Source organism: Peromyscus californicus, unplaced genomic scaffold (genome assembly GCF_007827085.1).
Source record: "Peromyscus californicus insignis strain IS unplaced genomic scaffold, ASM782708v3 Scaffold_21__1_contigs__length_65335640, whole genome shotgun sequence".
Lineage (NCBI taxonomy): Eukaryota > Metazoa > Chordata > Mammalia > Rodentia > Cricetidae > Peromyscus > Peromyscus californicus.
Window position 1 is genome coordinate 31,588,306 of NW_026294514.1, and position 13,320 is coordinate 31,601,625.

A 13,320-nucleotide genomic window follows, 5' to 3' on the forward strand; every position below is an offset into this window, starting at 1 on the left:
TGGGTGAGGTCCATTTTCATCTCTCTATGAGAATGACTTTAGCACCTCTACCCCAACTCCAAAGGCTCATATGCTAAAGGCTTAGAAGTTGTGTTTTCAAGAAGTGATTGGATCATGAAGGTGTTGACCTAATCAATGGATTAATTAAGTGATGGTTTTCTCATTGATTGACTACTGGTTATGGTAGAAAACGTGAAAGGTAGAGCCTGAATGGAGGAAGTGGGTCACTGGGATGTTCCTTTGAAGGGTATATCCTTTTCTTTTTGAGAGTATATCTTTGACTCACTGGGCACTTGCTATGTAGACCAGGCTGGCATTGAACCCTCAAAGATTCACCTGCCTTTACCTCCCGAGTACTGGGATTAAAATTGTGCCCCACCCTGTCCAGACTATTTTATTTTTGGAGGCACAGTTTTTATTGGGCTCACACAGAGTCCATTGGCTTTGGGGACCTCTGTGAACTTGGCTTTTTTTTTTTTTTCCTGTTTCTGTAGTCTCGTGAGTGGCTACTTCTTCAGTTAGTGCATGTCCTGTCTTCAGCCTCTTCCTCTCTGTATGTCTCTGCTTCTGTCTACTATGAGGTAAGTAGCCTCCACCACATTCTTCTGCTACCATGACAGGATTTGCCTCAGGCCCAAAGCAATGGGGCCAGGGCGGCCAGGGGGGTGAAACCTCTGCCAGCATGGGCCCAAGCAGACCTTCTATCCTCTTAAGTAGCTTTCCTGAAGTCTTCTGTCACATTGATGAAACAGTGAGTCACAGTGATTTCAGTTAGAATATGTCACGAATATGAATGATAAAATGGCGTGTCTTTCCCAAAGACCACCCCAGCAGCTGAGTATAATTTTGCGGTGGGAATTGACTTTTCAGCAGTACATGGACTCATGAGGCTTCTGGGAAAGTAAACTCACCAGGAATAAGAATTCTGTTTCCCACGGAGCAGAGAACTCCAGGATCTGCCATTTAACTGGATTGCTCTGGGGTGCAGAGCTCAGGATTTCTCACACAGGGTCAGGAGCACACTGCTGCATTTTGACACACCTCCATAGACTTCCTGTCTGATCCCCGCAGCTGCCTCCGAGGGCTCTAACTTAATTAGATCAAAATGTAAGCCGAGCGCCGCCTTTCCTCCCTTCAACTGAAACAAGAGAATTAAAAAAAGAAGCACCATCCTCCCCAAGTATGTTTTGGGAAACTGGAAGGAGATAAACGTGGCTCCCTGGGAGCAATTGTCTGGCTACCCTCTGAACTTTGAAGCTTCCTTCTGGCTTTGTGAATTATGGGACAGGAAACCCCTTCAAGGTGGGGTGGCTCTGAGCAGTTTTCCTACCGGCTTAAAGAAGTCCCCTGGGCAGAGTGATGAGGGAGGGCTGTCCCCAGATCTTTTGCCCTCTTGACATTTCAAGAACCCTGGTGACAGCATCCTATCTCAAATCTCAGTAAAAGGATGCCACATTCATCCTGTGGAGGCTGTTTTGCCAAGGACCGTGGTCTGGAGATGCTCCGCATCACATTGCACCTGCCCTGACATGTCCTTCCTCTTTCCCTCCCTCTTTCTCGCTGTCTCAGCTTAGAGTCCTCCAACGTGGATGCTGAGCTGAAGATGTGTGTGCAAGGGCTGTATGGAGGACTCCTGGGAAAGCGTGGTAGGAGACAGACAGACAGACAGACAGGCAGCAGCACACACTTGGGAGAGCCCACAGAAGGATGCTTCTGCTGGACCCTGCAAAGTCCCTGGAGTATAAACCCTACTGCAGGGATGCCTGACTCCAGGCTGTGGAGGGGACTGTTAATATTCACGTCCCATCTCTCCTGGGTAAGGGCCTGTGGGGTTGGAGTTCAAAGAACCTCAGTTTCCTTACCTTGCTTTTAGACACAAGCCCACCCCAGGAACGGGAGGCCCAGCCTCTGCAAAAGAGCCCCAAGCGCTGCCATTAGAATCAGAGCCCAGCAAACGAAGTGGGATAGAGACCAGTGATAAACATGGATCCTGGGGCGGGGGGAGAGCATGGGCAGTGTAGCTACTTCTTGGGGGTGTATGTTAGGATTAAAGTGCAAAAATGGATTGAGTCTACCCAGTCCCTGCTGAGATATGTTTGGGTTCACAACCGCATGGAGACCTGACTTCATGCAGAAGTGTGACATGATGAGGCCTTTTATTTTACCTCAGACCGCCCAACTGCTGCCAGCTCAGCCTTCCACAGCACTCTTTCTCCATGCCATTCACCTTTCACAAACCTCCTACGGCTTCCCATGGCCTTAGCGATGCACCTAAAACTCCATTGCATAATATTTGAGACTTTAAAGAAAAGATTTCTTTTCATTTCAGGTGTGAGTGTCTTGCCTGGGTGTGTCTGCACCACACGCATGGAGTGTTCCCAGAGGCTGGATTCCCTGGAACTGGAGTTGCAAATGGTTGTAAGCACCATGTAGGTACAAGTGTTAGGAACTGAATCTGGGTCCTCTGCAAGAGTAGAAAGTGCCCTTAACTTCAGAGCCATCTCTCTACTCCTGTCGTTGAAGCTTTTGAACATGTCATCTATGTTACATGTTTTGATCTGTCTAGTCAAAGAGTCCTCCCTTTCATCCCGAGGACCTTCAGTTCCAGTCAGATGAGTAAGTGGGGCGCATAGAGTCTGAAGGTATCATGGACATGAATTCTAGACCAGCTGGCTGTGTGGTCCATCAATGTATCACCCCCTTCTGCCAGGATGAGGGTTCTAGTCCATCAATGAGAACTGTGAGGTGGTGGAGAGGATTCCGGTGAGCACAGCATGAGGGAGCTCAGACTGGTGGCTGAAGAAGCTGATGCTAGGAAACCGGTGTTTAAATCTAAGATTGTGCCGTTTCCTGGTCCAGACCTTTGACTTGACGCTGTGTCGTGCACCTCCACAGTCTTGCCTCTTCCCATTGGTCAGAATCTTGTGCATTCTTTAAGGCGGGGTGGAAAATTTCCCTCCTTTGTGCGGACTTCCTCATGACCTGAGTCCTCAGGGTCCAGATGCGCCTCTGAATTCTCACTGTCTTGTATTATGTCGTTAATAACTTCTTTACCTCTCTTTCTCTAAGTTCCCAGTCTCTCACTGAGTCTACAGAATGGTCTTCCAGCTCTCCTGTCTTTTTTGTCTCTTGTTTCCCACCCCCATCTATGTTTTGAATGATCTGGATTCTATTTAATTTTTTTTAAAATTTATTTTATGTACATTGGTGTGGAGGTGTCAGATCCCCTGGAACTGGAGTTACAGACAATTGTGAGCTGCCATGTGGGTGCTGGGAATTGAACCTGGGTCCTCTGGAAGAGCAGCCAGTGCTCTTAACCACTGAACCATCTCTCCAGCCCCTCTATTTAATTTAATTATTTAACTGATTTTTCTCTTTGTAGTCTTTGAACATTTCTGATAGCTATTTTGTGACAGAGGGGCTTATTTTTGTTTGTTCCCTTGACATAACATCTTATTTTTTGTTTTATGGGCACAATTGTTAGAGGTTTAATTTTTTTTTCTTTTTACACTGGCTTGGGTCATTAAAAAATGACCCCATCTATCCTGAAATGTTTGGTTGCCCTCGCACAAGGTAAGTGTGAGGTATGGCGGAGGTCCTGTGGAGGGATACAATCCATTGGCTGTGTGGCCTTGCCTTTGGGAGGTGTGGGGATCCTGAAGGACAGAGAGTGGAGATGCTTCCAATGGGTCAACGTGATTTGAGGAGAACACTCGAAGAGGAGACTGAGGCATGAGGACGCGTGGCTTGTGGGTGCTCTGAGGGGATTTAGATGGAGGACAGGAAAAGTCCAGGGTTCCATTTCACTTCTCTCAACACCCATGCTCTTCCTGAGAGCTGAGTCTCATTGGGGGTTAGCAGAGCAGGCAGGCTCGTCCTGAAATGTGTCCCCCTTCGTGGAGACTCCTGACTACAGCGTCCTTAGGAGACTCCTCCTCCTCCTCCTCCTCCTCCTCCTCCTCCTCCTCCTCCGTCTTTGCTTCGATCCCCTTCCTACTTTGTCTTCTAGTTATCTTTGAATATTTATGAGTCTCCACATCCTTATTTTCTTTTAGAAGGTCTATATCTTTATTAACGTTTCTTTCAGTCATTTTACTGGAAACTCAGGTGAGAGAGGAATTAGACGCACATATCCAACCTTCCCAACTTTTTATTTGGAGCTAGAATTCTTCTTTTTTTTTTTTTTTTTTTTTACAGGGTGCACACCTTTAATTCCAGTTCTTGGGAGGTGGAGGCAGGCAGATCTATGTGAGTCTGAGGCCAGTCTGGTCTACAGAACTAGTTCCATGTCTTGAAAAAACCAATTACATACATAAAAGATGTCTCACTTTTTACCAGGCTTGCTATGTAGCCGAGGACAGCCTTAAACTTCTGGTTCTCCTGCTTCGAAAAAAAAAAAAAGAAAGAAAGAAAAAGAAAAAAAACCCCAGAAGATGACAGGTAGATGAAATACAGATAGATAATGATGAAAGGTTATAGACAGATGTGTGGCCAGAGAGGCAGTAGGAAAGACAGGAAAAAAAATGGAAAATGACTACAGTTATCCCTTGTGATGGCTAACCTTGGTTGTCAACTTGACACTGTTGGGACCGGGAAGCTTCAAATGAAGAATTGCCTCCGTCAGATTGGACAGTGGCCATGGCTGTGGGGCATTTTCTTGATCATTGATTAATGTAGGAGGACCCAGCCCTCTGTGGACCGTAACACCTCTGGGTGTGTGGATATGCACATGTAGAAGGAAGGTGGATGGACATGGAGTGCTGACATTATAGGAATGAACTGCCAGACCTGGTTCTTGTGGTGCTGTGAGACCAACCTGGGGCCTCGTGTATACTTGGTGAGAATTCTATCAATTGGGCTGTGGTCCCAGTCCCTAGGATTCCCACTTTCTACATCATTTACTGATTAGCTACTCCAGTCAGTTCCTTGTTTGGGATTAGCTTCTTTAAAATGCTCAACTATAATATGGTCTGCAGTGGAGAAAGAGCTCATTTTGTTCCTTATTGAGAGGTCTGTATAGAAGGCACTCCAGCACATTCACCAATGGAGACAGCTTTTACACTGAGCATCACTGCTTTGCTCTATGTTTCTGGTCACCAGCACTCACAGACGTGTTTTCTCACAGGAGGGACTCATAGCCGGAGAGGCATTTGGATCTCTACTTTATGGTCTTCAATATTTCCAACCCGGATCATGCACATCTACAGGATTTGGATGTGATAAGAAACCACGGGAAGGGCTCTGTGTGTAGACACCCACGCTCTAACTCCTTTAGAGTTACGATCCGCTTGACTTCCTTTCCTTCTAGAAAAACTAGAGCTTGGGAGTCTTACTATCAATTATCTCTTGTTTTTGTTTGTTTTGGTTTGCTGGGGCAAGTAGGTTACTTCCGCTTGGAATTTCCAGTTGTTTTGAGTTGAGGGATTCTCCCCTTCCTCCCCTTCTGGAGCAGTACCTTCTTCCTTTCTCTTTCCCTCACCCACACCCAGAGTAGCCGGATGTTTTTCCCCAAAGCAAACCAAGTGGCCGATTCCAGCACACCCAAATAAAAACCATGAGCGGAGCATCATGACACGGTCTTCAGCCTCATAGGTCACATTTTTGGCAAATGGCTGTATCCTGTTAACTGTCATTCCCATGGTGTCCAGCTTCCCCATTCATCTATTACATGACTTTTCCTGGCTTCAGAATGGTCCATATTGATTAAAAGGGGAAGAAGAACAGTCATTCTTCTACATTGAACATGGGAGGAAAAGTGTATTTTAGAGATTTTATTCTTAATTCCAGAGAAGGAAGTTGCCATCCCTACAGGAGTTGGAGAGAGTCTGGTCCAGGATGGAGGAGACTCAGGAGGAAAACTATGAGTATCCTTCCTGTGTCAACTCATTAGAACATTTTATCATTTTGTGCTCTAATAATCAACAAAGCTACACCTATTAGCTCACAGAGTCTACTGAACTCAATTTTTGAACACAGTGAATGAACCTACATTTACACAGCCCTATAGATAGTATAGTACAGGCACTGGCTGTTTTGGAGGAGAGACTGAGCAACTGTTTGCAATAATGCAATACTGTAATCAGCATGGACCCAAAGCAGCTTGGGGAGGAAAAGGTTTATTTCCTCTTATAGGTTACAGTTCATCATTGAGGGAGGCCAAGGCAGGAGTTCAAGACAGGGGCCTGGAGCAGACACCCACTTCCTGTTTTGTTCCTAGGCTCATGTCCATCCACCTTCCTTCTACGTGTGTGCATATCCACACACCCAGAGGTGTTAACGGTCCACAGAGGGCTGGGTCTTCCTACATTAATCAATGACCACGAAAATGCCCCACGGCCATGGCCACTGTCCAATCTGACGGAGGCAATTCTTCAAGCTTCCTGGTCCCAACAGCGTCAAGTTGACAACCCAGGTTAGCCATCACAAGGGATGACTGTGCAGTCACTTCCCATTCTTTCTGTCTTTCCTACTGCCTCTCTGCCCACACATCTGTCTATAACCTCCCATCATTATCTATCTGTTTCACCTACCTGTCATCTCCTGTTATGCAGCTCTTACCTTTCTTCTCAGTTTCCCTGTCGGGGCAGTAAAACACTCTGGCCAAAGCAACTTAAGGGTGAGAGGGTTTACTCTGGCTCATCATTTCAGGCCCAGTCCATCATGGTGTGGATATCAAGGCAGCGGGGGGCTTGACGCAGCTGGCCACATCATGTCCTCATTCAGAGCAAGGAGTAGTCATGCTCAACTGATTCTCTCCATTTTGTGCAGTCAGGATTGCCAGCCCAGGGAATGGTGCCACCCACCATTAAGATGGGCCATCCCATATCAATGAACACATGACAGTCCTCCACAGGTATGCCTGTAGGCCAACTTCCAGGTGAGTCTAGATTCTATCAAGTTGATAATTAACACTAGTCTTCATACCGGTTCATCTATTGATCTATGGGTTTGCTTCTTATTGTGGTAACATTGCCTTTCATTTTGAAAAGAAATTCTACACATATGGAAGAAGGACTCCCCTTCCATCTCCTCACAAGCCCAAGTGCTCTCTGAAGATCATCTATTCTAGGAACCTCAGTGGAGACATGTTCATCCTTTAGGACCTGGCTATACCATTGATGTCTCCAACTTCATGCTATAATTGGCATGAGAGCGTCTTTCTTTTTTCAAGATTCATTTTTCATTTGTCCCTCTTTGTGTGTATGCTCTGTATGCATGCATGTGTGTGTGTACCCACAGAGGCCATTAAGTGATGTTGGATTCCCTGGAGTTACATAGGGCTGCGAGCTACCTGACATGGGAACTGGAATCTGGTTCTCTGTAAGTGTTCTTAACTGCTCAGTGCATAATTTCTTTTCATTCAAAAGCATGATGATAACCCATCATCACAGTGCAACATTTTGTTTATTCAATCACTTGGTGATGGGCGTTTGGGGTATTTCACCTTCATCAGTGCGGAATTCTGGTTGAGTGCCTGCCTACTTCTCTCTCTCTCTCTCTCTCTCTCTCTCTCTCTCTCTCTCTCTCTCTCTCTCATGTATGCAGTGAACTTTATGGTATTCAAGAGAATAGGGCTCCCTGAGTCTCCCTCCTTCTTTTGGGGGTCTGGGATGGAAACTGTGAGGGAGATACTCTGTGTCCAGGGCTGAGTTGGGATAGAGACTCATCCTCAGCAGCTTAGGGCTTCTCTCTTGCTCTTGTGTCCTTTCTGGGGCAGGTGGTCTAGGACTTCTTACTCCTTGGAGGCCATGTAGGCCATGAGGTCCACCACCCTGTTGCTGTAGTCATATTCATTGTTATACCAGGAACTGAGCTTTACAACGTTGTCATTGAGAGCAATGCCAGCCCCAGCATCAAAGGTGGAAGAGTGGGCATCACTGTTAAAGTCCCAGGAGACAACCTGCTCCTCAGTGTGGACCAGGATGCCCTTTAGTGGATCCCCACATGCCTTCTTCACCAACTTCTTGATGTCATCATACTTGGCAGATTTTTTCCAGATGGCATGTCAGATCCATGACAGACACATTGGACATAGGAACATGGAAGGCCATGCCTGTAAGCTTCCTGTTCAGTTCTGGGATGACCTTGCCCACAGCCTTGGCAGCACCAGTGGATGCAGGGATGATGTTCTGGGCAGCCCCATGGCCATCATGCCACAGCTTCCTAGAGGGTCCATTCACAGTCTTCTGGGTGGCAGTGACAACAATGACTGTGGTCATGAGTCCTTCCATAATGCCAAAGTTGTCATGGATGATGTTGGTCAAAGGGTGCTAAGCAGTTGGTGGTGCAGGAAGCATTGCTGGCAATCTCTAGTGGGTTATCATACTTCTTATGATTCACACCTATCACAGCCATGAGGGCATCAGCAGAAGAGGTGGAGATGATGACCCTTTTGGCCCCACCCTTTAAGTGAGCCCCAGCCTTCTCCATGGTGATAAAGATGCCAGTAGATTCCACAACATACTCGGGCACCAGCATCACCCCATTTGATGTTGGCGGGATCTTGCTCCTGGAAGATGGTAATGGCCTTCCTGTTGATGAAGAGCTTCCCGTTCCCAGCCTTGACTGTGCCATTGAACTTGCCATGGGCAGAGTCACACTGTAGTCACACTGGAGCCTGTAGCCCATGTAGTTGAGATCAATGAAAGGGTCATTGATGGCCACAACATCCACTTTGCCAGACATGAAGGAAGCCCCGGTAACCAGGCTCCCAATACCGCCAAATCCGTTCATTCTGACCTTCACCATCGTGTCTCAGGGATGAGGCTGGCCCTGCACGAGAAGATGCAGCAGACTCTGGAAGCGGGAGGAGCAGAGAGCCCTGTGTTGAACTTTTTGAGGAGTCGGCAAACTGCCTTTCACAGCTTTAGTTTACCATTTCACAGGGTGGGACATGGAAGCCAGAGAGGTGGAGCCCAAGTTCACATAGCTGGCTGCTGAGAAGAGCTATTTAATTTAGGTGCCTGGGTTGTGCTTCCCACAGCGCTCCACTACCGTGGATTTTCCTCCTTCCCATCTTGAGGGTAATTCAGATACATCGGCTCGAAGTTGAAATCTTAAGACTTTGTGCTCTTTTTCATTTCTTCTATAAATGATGCAAAAGCAAAAAAGCCTCTATAATCTTGGCTAATGTGATTCCAGAACCTTCTCATAACTCAGAAATGGGGTCTTCTCAAATGATTCATCTCATTCCAACAAGCTGCGCCACGCAGTCCACAGCCCTTTCCCAGCAGCTTTACGTGACTGTTGTCCAGACAGGCTGAGCTGAGGTGACACAGAACTACTTACTCCCTGGCCTCTTTTCGCTCCCCGGATCCCAGCACATGGCGGGGATTCTGTGCTGTCGTGTATAGCTAGCCAGGCAGAGCAGAAGGTAATTCATACACCTGTGAAGTTGAATTTGGAGTCCCCTGGCCTGAGTCACAGACCCGCCCCTTCATGTCCACCTGCCTCTACAATTTGCCTTCTAGTGGACCAGTAGCCTTCCACCTCTGTCCTCAAGGATCTGCATGTTAGCTGGTGGTCGTGATAGCCACAATCACTGAACCGCTAGCTCGGTGGTCCCTTCTCCTAGGAGTGTTTATACCTAGCACCTGGGGTCTGACATTGGAACGGAAGACATATGGTAGCACGCCTCAAGCTGCCTCATCAGGTTTGATTTGGGAGGACCGCAAGCTCTGCTCCTGGAGTCATGCCTCTTTCCCCCAGGGCTTCCTGATTTGGGGTGTGGGGCGGGTGCTGGGAGGATGGAGGCCTGCTTGCTGGGCCAAGAGGAAATTTGGTTTTCATGAGAGTGAGAATCACTAACTTAAAAACACTTCTAGCCAAGGAACGTTTGGAAACCGAGGCCTGGCGAGGGCCTCGGGGTGTGTGTGTGTGTGTGTGTCGGGGGGGATGCTTTTGGGATTGGGAAGGGACTTCAATAAGCACTCATTTCTCACGCGCACGCGTGGAAGCAGGAAATCGGCTTGGTTGTAGTTGTAGTTCCAGAGTTGCCCACAAGATGGCGGAGGAACTCTGTTCACAGCGTCCCGGCGCACAGCCATTAAGTCTGGAAGATGGTTTGGTTTGATGAAGCCTTTCAGGTCTTCACAAGATAGCTGACATTTAAAGCATTCTGCTTCAGTATTCAATGGAAAGTCGCGCTCCTAATACACTAAATGAAAAGTGTAGGGAAGCTCCCAGGAATGTGGATAAGAGGTCAGTGTCAGATAAGGGAATTGGTAATGGGGGTGGGGTGGGGGTGGGTTGTGTTTGGGGTGTGGGTCGGGGAGTGTAAACTGTTCGAAGGCAGGCTTGACTGGTGGTTTAGCTGTTCACTACATGGGATGTTTTCTATGAATAACACTAAGCTGTGTGCAGTGGCGACAGCAATCCAAACAGCCTCTGCCTTTGGAGAGCTTACATCCTACTGGACAATAGCTTAGGTTAATATATATATATATATATATATATATATATATATATATATATATATATATATATAACTGGTGTGTCAGATGACAACGATACTATGGGGACATCAGGTGGGAGTGGAGGGCTCTATCTTTAAATCCATGGTCACAGACGACCTCCTGAGAGGGACGACACTTCATTGAGACCCGAAGGCTTGTTGAGCAAGCCCTGAAAACCTTCGGGGAAAGACTTCCGGCAGAGGGCACAGTAACGTAGCAGTCCTGTGAGGGAATCAAGGAGGCCAGGCTGGATGCCGGGCAGAGTGAGGCTGGAGAGCAGGATGTGAGTCAGAGAGAGGCTGGGGTGAAGAGGGGGAGTTTAAAAATGGTTTTTCTTAGCATGTATGAAGTGTGCATTATAATGGGCTCACCATGCCATTCTCTACATACACATTTCATATTTCAGTCATATATTCACTCCTTGCTACCCTGCTCTGTTCCCTCCAACTCCCAAAAGCCATTTCCTCCTCTTAATTAGCCCCCCTTATTACTTTCACCTTTCATGTTTTTGTGACTTAGTGAGTTTAATTCCAGTTATTTACAGTTATTTATTACACTGGCTGCCCCACTGAAGAATGCATTTCTGGAGAAAAGGGGAATTTTGAAGAGGGAGGATGAAAATAAACCTTGTAAGAGAGGGGGTAATGGCCAACACCCTACCAAAACAGCACCCAGCCAGGCCAGCACTACCAAAACAGCACCCAGCCAGGCCAGCACTACCAAAACAGCACCCAGCCAGGCCAGCACTACCAAAACAGCACCCAGCCATGCCAGCACCCTACCAAAACAGCACCCAGCCATGCTAGCACCCTACCAAAACAGTACTCAGCTAGGCCAGCACCCTACCATAACAGCACCCAGCCATGCCAGCACCCTACCAAAACAGCACCCAGCCATGCCAGCACCCTACCAAAACAGCACCCAGCCATGCCAACACCCTACCAAAACAGCACCCAGCCATGCCAGCACCCTACCAAAACAGCACCCAGCCATGCCAACACCCTACCAAAACAGCACCCAGCCAGGCCAGCACTACCAAAACAGCACCCAGCCATGCCAGCACCCTACCAAAATAGCACCCAGCCATGCCAGCACCCTACCAAAACAGCACCCAGCCATGCTAGCACCCTACCAAAACAGTACTCAGCTAGGCCAGCACCCTACCAAAAGCACCCAACCAGGCCAGCACTACCAAAACAACACCCAGCCATGCCAGCACCCTACCAAAACAGCACCCAGCCATGCCAACACCCTACCAAAACAGCATCTAGCTATGCTAACACCCTACCAAACACAGCACCCAGCCATGCCAGTACTCTACCAAAACAGCATTCAGCCATGCCAGTACTCTACCAAAACAACACCCAGCCATGCCAACACCCTACCAAAACAGCATCCAGCCAGGCCAGCACCCAGCCAGGCTCTCTCAGCCTTTGCCCAGCCCATGCTTGGGATTCTGCTGTTCAGGGCCCAGGAGAGGGCATGCCAGCCGCCCGCCTGTCCAGCTCCCCCCACGAGGTACCAGTGCCTCCGGTAAGCTGGGCTTTGAAGGTTGGGTCCGATACTAATGGGGAGCAGCTAGAATGGAGTGGGAAGGCTCCTCAGCCAGGGAAACAAGCCGACATTTGACAAATGTCTTTGTGTGGAGACCAGTGTCCCTTTCTGGAGTCATGGAAACCATTTTATCATTTCCCCGATCCCCTGCTTTGGCCTAGGCGCAGTTTCCATGACATCTGCCTTACGGCAGATGGAGGCCTGGAGCCAGAGGCTAAGTAATTTTTTTTTTAAATTTTTTAAAGAGGTTTAAGCAGGACAATACATGTTATACAATTAAAAAAAACAAGATTAAGAAAGAAAAACTGCCTTTTGGCCTCTTCACTTCTCCCACCTACTGACCCCTGGCATCTTTCCAAAATGAGAAATGAGAAACTCGTATTTCTCCTGGCTTCCAGATAGGGATCAGATTATTTTTCTACCACTGGAATATAAAATTAATTTATAGCCTCGGTTAAATTTGATTTAAAAAAATTTCAGCCTCTCTTACACACACACACACACACACACACACACACACACACACACACACACACACTCGATTGAGATATTTTTGTTGTTGTTGACGTTTTAAACAGTTACTCCACAGACCCAGCATCAGGTTTCATGGAGTGCTTATTTTCAGTGATTCTGTTCTTGGATACTTTCCAATTATTTCCAGAGGACAAACTCATGCTGTGTGTATAAGAACCTCAAAAAAAAAAAAAATCTTCCTGGCAGGAAGAGCTCTGATGAATTCAATTTTGGGAGGGTAGAGCTTCAGAGGCTGGTTGAAGTAGAAACTGTAAGGCTTTCACAGGAGGTGCTTTGAGGCTGGGGAGCAGGGAGACCCTTGGATAAGCAGAAGGGACCGGCTACCCACTTTTCCTTCTCCACTTGGCTCTTGCTATATCAGCTTGCTGGTAGCTGCTGTAAGGAGAAATATCAAAGAACAAAGAGAGCTTCAGACGGAGAGCCTTAGCTCTGAGCACGGAAATGGCTTGTTCCTGGGGTCTCCAAAGCTGCTTACCCATCACCATCATCAGAGATGCTTGTGTGGTGAGGTGACCCCCACATCCGAGCTTCTAGGTCAGTCCAGGTCTGATAATACACAAATTGCTGGCGAAATTCTGCCGAGCCTGGGATACCATATTGACAGTCTGAAATGATTTCACACATTTCAATAGAAATGGGGGAGTTTCAGGACTAAGATCAGGAAGTGGTCTGCTGCTTCAGCTGCTTTGTGACCAGGACTACTCCCTTTGTGTTTCTTAGACAGGACCTTCCTCTACAGCTGGCCTCAAACTCAGGGCAATTCTCCTGTCTCAGTCTC

At 47.5% G+C, this 13,320-nt stretch overlaps 1 protein-coding gene and 1 pseudogene across 1 annotated transcript in view; one reads left to right on the forward strand and one right to left on the reverse strand.

The window, feature by feature from the left end:
* Nucleotides 1-7,732: 7,732 nt before the first annotated feature.
* LOC128117341 (glyceraldehyde-3-phosphate dehydrogenase-like) lies at nt 7,733-8,748 on the reverse strand (annotated as a pseudogene).
* A 1,309-nt stretch (nt 8,749-10,057) lies between these two features.
* Kcne4 (potassium voltage-gated channel subfamily E regulatory subunit 4) overlaps nt 10,058-13,320 on the forward strand; it is a 70,395-nt gene continuing 67,132 nt past the window's right edge. Inside the window, exon 1 of the mRNA XM_052749985.1 lies at nt 10,058-10,200. The gene's annotated coding sequence lies outside the window, so the exon portion shown is untranslated. The remainder of the gene's footprint in view (nt 10,201-13,320) is intronic.